The sequence below is a fragment of the Carassius gibelio genome, chromosome A6 (genome assembly GCF_023724105.1).
Source record: "Carassius gibelio isolate Cgi1373 ecotype wild population from Czech Republic chromosome A6, carGib1.2-hapl.c, whole genome shotgun sequence".
Lineage (NCBI taxonomy): Eukaryota > Metazoa > Chordata > Actinopteri > Cypriniformes > Cyprinidae > Carassius > Carassius gibelio.
Window position 1 is genome coordinate 5,219,266 of NC_068376.1, and position 6,286 is coordinate 5,225,551.

Genomic DNA, 6,286 nt, shown 5'->3' on the forward strand with positions numbered 1-6,286 from the left:
CAGTCTGACAGGGCTCGTGCTTATAATAATAGTTTGGTGGAGTTTCAAATCTTCCATTTATGTCTAAAGTTTTAGAAAAAGCTGTGTCTGCTCAATTGTGCTCATTTCTGCAAACTGGACTTGTTAAAATTACAATTACAAATTACTTCCTTCTTGTGTCAGATCAAGGCTGCATCTCATTGCTAGTTTTACTTGATCTTAGTGCTGCATTCTGCACCATAGATCATGCCATATGCATAGATCGATTAAAAAAACTATGCAAGTATTCAAGGACAGGCTTTAAGATGGTTTATATACTCCCTGTCCGATAGCTACAACTTTGTTTATTTAAATGGAGAGTCATCTAATTTATCACCAGTAAAATATGGAGTGCCACAAGGATCTGTACTAAGTCATCTGTTGCCCCTTTGGTAATATTATTAGAAAATACAGGATAAGTTTCCACTGTTATGCTGATGATCCTCAACTATATATCTCAACGAGACCAGATGAAACTTCAAAATTATCTAAGCTAACAGAGTGTGTTAAAAATGTAAAAGATTGGACAACCAATAATTTTCTCCTATTAAATTAGGATAAGTCAGAGATATTACTTATTGGACTAAAAAATAGCACACAGAATCTGGTAGATAACAGTTTGTAACTAGACGGGTGTACTGTTACTCTTCCTCTACAGAGAAAAAATCTGGATGTTACATTAGAAAGCAACTTGTCTTTTGAAAACCATACTTCCCGTATTACAAAACTAGCATTCTTCCATCTTAGAAACATTGCCAAGATATGCAACATGTTACCTTTTTCTCATGCAGAAAAGCTAGTTCATGCATTCATGACCTCTAGACTGGACTACTCTAAGGCACTGCTAGGTGGTTGTCCTGCATCTTTAATAAACAAGCAACAGGTAGTCCAAAATGCAGTGGCTAGAGTCCTTACCAGATCAAGAAAGTATTATAATTGTACCCCAATTCTACAGTCTCTGCACTGGCTACCTATTAAAGGGGGGATGAAATGCTTGTTTTCACTCAATATCCTGTTAATCTTGAGTACCTATAGAGTAGTACTGCATCCTTCATAACTCCAAAAAGTCTTTATTTTTATTATATTTATAAGAGAAAGATAGTCTGTACCGATTTTTCCCGGAAAAACACGAGCGCCTAGAGGCGTGACGTGTGGGCGAAGCTAAAGAATCACGAGCGCCAGTAGGCTTTTGCGTTGAGAGCGTTTGGAAGCTGTGACACAGATCCAGAGGCTGAAATTTAACAAGAGCAGCATCAGCAAAGGCGTCTCTGTGTGGTATGTACTGAAACTGTATATATTTGCTTAGCGGTTTTGGAAACTGACTAAGTTCCACTTTATGTCGTTTTTTTTTTTTTAAGCTGTACATGTGGAAAGTGCAGTTTGATGACAACATCGCATGTTGTTTACTTGATGTGCTTACGCGCCGATAGCTAAGTTAACAACACAGAGATATTTGAAGCAGTTTTACTCACCGCATGTGGTTCCAACACACGATAGTGACCCTTTTTCATTGGGACTGCATTATCCTTAAGAAGTAAACGATGTGCAAATCCGGCGTCAAACTGAGCCTTGTTTGTAAAATAAGCATCTTCAAAATGCAGGGAACAAACAAAAACACTTGCACAACTCCGTTGATGCTCTGTAAAAATAAACTCCATCCACTGGTCCCTTAATGCTGTTTCTCTTTAGGTAATCTGTGCAGGGTTGTCTTGCCCTGGCAACCAAAAACACACTTCTTTTGTGACATTCCGCGACGCTCTCGCTCTGATCAGTGAAGTCTGTTGTGCTCCCAGTGCTCTGCTATACGGGAGCGCGCGCTCTTCCGGCAGAAGTGCCTTAGGACCCATATAAGGAAATTCCGCTCCATCTAACGTCACACAGAGCCATACTCAGAAAAAACTTTCCGAAACTTGTGACAAACCGGAAGAGGTTTTTTTGGAACAGAAATACTCCTTCAAACGTACAACTTAATTTTTGAAACTTTGTCCATGTTTAGCATGGGAATCCAACTCTTTAACAGTGTAAAAAACTCAGTATGCATGAAATAGCATTTCACCCCCCCTTTAAGTTCCATATCAGTTACAAAATATTATTACTTACCTATAAGGCCTTTAATGGTTTAGCTCCTGCGTACCTAACTAGTCTTTTACCACGTTACAATCCATCACGCTCCCTAAGGTCACAAAACGCTGGACTTTTGGTAGTACCTAATATAGCAAAGTCCCCACTAAAGGAGGTAGAGCTTTTTTGTGTTCTGGGTTCAGAGACTCTCTCTGTTTAAATCTAGATTAAAAACACATTTCTTTCACAAAGCATTCATATATTGCATTCCATAATTATGGACTACAGTTACAGTATATTTGATCAAATGCACATTATTATTCTTTAGCTTGGCTTAAAATAATTAAGGGGGGGGGGGGGGGGTGAAATGCTCGTTTTCACTCAACATCCTGTTAATCTTGAGTACCTATAGAGTAGTACTGCATCCTTCATATCTCTAAAAAGTCTTTTGTTTTATTATATTCATAAGAGAAAGATAGTCTGTACTGAGTTTTCCCGGAAAAACACGAGCGTCTGTAGGCGTGACGTGTGGGCGGAGCTAAAGAATCACGAGCGCCAGTAGGCTTTTGCTTTGATAGCGTTTGAAAGCTGTGACATTACCGTGAGGAAAAAACCAACCAAAACAAACCATGGCTAACAGTCAGATTCGGCGTATATTTATGATCCAGAATAAGATCCAGAGGCTGAAATTTAACAAGAGCAGCAGCAACAACACCGTCTCTATGTGGTATGTACTGAAACTGTATATATTTGCTTAGCGGTTTTGGAAAATGACTAAGTTCCACTTTGTCATCTTTGTTTTTTTTTTAAGCTGTACATGTGGAAAGTCCAGTTTGATGACAACATTGCATGTTGTTTACTTGATGTGCTCACGCGCTGATAGCTAAGTTAACAACACAGAGATATTTGAAGCCGTTTTACTCACCGCATGCGGTTCCAACACATGATCGTGACCCTTTTTCGTTGGGACTGCATTATCCTTAAGAAATAAACGATGTGCAAATCCGTCATCAAACTGCATCTTCGAAATGCAGGGAACAAACACAAACACTTGCACAACTCCGTTGATGCTCTGTAAAAATAAACTCCATCCACTGGTAACCTTAATGCTGTTTCTCTTTAGGTAATCTGTGCAGGGTTGTCTTGCCCTGGCAACCAAAAACACACTTCTTTTGTGACATTTCGCGACGCTCTCGCTCTGATCAGTGAAGTCTGTTGTGCTCCCAGTGCTCTGCTATACGGGAGCGTACGCTCTTCCGGGAGAAGTGCCCTCAGGACCCATATAAGGAAATTCCGCTCCATCTAACGTCACACAGAGCCATACTCAAAAAAAACTTTCCGAAACTTGTGACAAACCAGAAGGAGTATTTTTGGAACAGAAATACTCCTTCAAACGTACAACTTAATTTTTGAAACTTTGTCCATGTTTAGCATGGGAATCCAACTCTTTAACAGTGTAAAAAACTCAGTATGCATGAAATAGCATTTCACCCCCCCTTTAATTTTACTTGGTTGGAACAGCAGCTGCACTAATTATGTCTCTATTTGTTTCACTGTTTTGCCACAGGATTTACATCCCATAGTAACTTTGATTTACACAAGCTCCAGTCTGGATCCAGAACACCTGAGAAGAGATGATGTCACCCCCTCAGAGGACCTCAGATGATGCTAACCCTGAAATAACATACAGAACTACCAAATTTTGCTATAAGTTTGATTGCATTATATAATAATTGCTGTTAATTGTGTTCATCATCTGTTTGATTACATCTTTAATTAATTTTTCCGTATATTTCTGCCATATGCACATAAACTGACAGTCACCACTGATGAGCTAATACTAAATATTGTAGAAACTTAATTTTCAGTAAGGTTGCTTTGCAATGATTTGTATCATAAAAAGCGCTATACAAACAAACTTGAATTGAATTGAATTTTCGTATAATATTTTTTTAATTGGTCAGCGCTATTATTATTATTTTTATACTATTACAGTACTTATTAATATTTTGATAGTTTAATAATTATTATTATTAGGTTAGTAATTTTGATATGTGCATTTATCATGTTTTTTTATTCATTTATTTAGATATTAAATATACACAAACACACACACATATATGTATGTATGTATATATATATATATATATATATATATATATATATATATATATATATATATATATATATATATATATTATTTTTTTTTTTTTTACACATAACACTGATTTGGTCTTACTTTTAAAAGTGTAGACAAAGAAAAAATGTCAAGTTGTTCGAGTTTATATACTGGCTGCTTTTTGTATGTAATTGAGTTTTTATTGAAACTGTGTGCAAAAAACGTGTAGCCTTTATTCTAGGCAGCTGCCCACATGCGAGTGGATGTGTACATTTGAGTATTAACACCAGGTGTGTTTGCTTTGGATCAGACTAAAAGACGGAAGTTGGCTGTTTTATCTTTGGTCTCAGGCTTTGTGTGGTCATTTGGGTGTCTGTTTTATAACTTTAACAGCCTCTTTTTTCTTTCATTTTTGCACTCTTTGCTTTTCCTTTGTGGACTGACACCAATGTGACAAAGTAATCTCTCTCTCTCTCTCTGTCTCTCTGTCTGTTTATTTATCTCTCTGCCCTTGCATTAGCTCTTTATGTTTATTGACCTAGAGGTGATTAAAGTCTAGCCTTAGAAATGGATCCAGCTTTTTAAACTGTTGACAGTTGAGATAAAAGCCCTTAAGACCTGGGGATGGGCACTATGGGTTGTGGCACGTTTGTGTGTATGTATTTTACAGGGCTTAAAAGCCAAGCCAGCTTTCTGCTCCCCTCTTCTAAGTTCAATGTCAAAGGGTGAACAATGGAAGGTCACAGGGATCCCGGGCCCAAACAGACCGTGCATAGCCTGCATACTTTTCCCATAGCAGGTCCTGACCTCTACTCTCCCTCCCTAAAGAATATATTTTCAGGCTCTCAGGGAAGATCTATCAGTTTCCCTCACAAAAGTATCGCTTTTGTGATTTGAGACAACTCTCTGATGAAGAAACCTGAAAAACTGAGAACTGCCTTCAAGCTGAACCAGCAAGCCTCTTCTTGGCTTATCTGATGCTTCTCCGCCTTCAGTGTCGCAGCAGCAGCAGCAGTGGTCCCAGCTGATCCCCGCGACCATCCAGCGAGCCTAAAAGAGCTTATTTCTGAGAGGTAAGTGTTAATAGAGCAACATTTGTAGTATCACTGTTGAAAATGTTGTGCTGCGAGTGTGGCTTGTGCAGGGAATCTTGCACGATGTAGAAGGGTAGTGAATACGTTGCCTGTCTGGGCAGCCCCCACGCAGAGACCCCACGCTCACTGAATCTTGTTCTTCTCGCGGACTGCATTCAATGAGGCAGCCCTGCTCTCCCGTTTATGTTCTCTCAGAGAGCCTCAGTTTGGGAGCTAAACAACTGGGTCTGAGCGATCTCATGGCGACACAGAGCCACCGTTTTTGCTCTTTGCGCTGCACTTCAATTAATGTCACTGCTAGCTTTGCATTTTTGTGTGTGTGTCGCTAAGGCTGTACTCACAGAGATGGACTGATTTTGCCAGGAGAGCAGTCTGCACCTGTTTTCTCATGTTTCTCTCCTCCCAGTTACCTCGTTGGAAGCAACAGTGAGCTCACAGATTGAGCGATCAGTGAAGATCAGTGGGCCGAGCGGCTTAATTCTCCTAGGCAGATCGGAGCAGAATGCTGGTAACTTTGCATTTGCGTGTGCATTGCTGAGCCCGACACCCACAATCTTGGGTTTCTCTTCTCCCAGTTACTTGGAGGAAGAAATGGTGAACTCGTGGGGATGAGTGAGCAGTCAGTTTAGAGCATAGACACACACATGCCCAAGTTGATGAACTTGCTGGTGATAGGAGCCACAGAAGCATTTCCCCAAGCTCAGAGTGAGTCAGGATTTTACAGCTGCTACTTCCTCATCCCCAAAAAGGATGGTGAACTAAGGCCCATCCCTGATCTCAGACACCTGAACTGCGCCCTCATAAAACGGCCATTCAGGATGATTACATTCAAAGAGATCCTCTGGCAAGGGTGCCCAGGGGAATGGTTATTTTTGCTGGATCTGAAAGACGCCTACTTTCACATCCAGAAAGCATCCCACCAGAGGAAGTGGCATATCAATACACAGTACTTCCCTTTGGACTGTCCCTAGCTCCTCGCACTTTTATGAAAGTG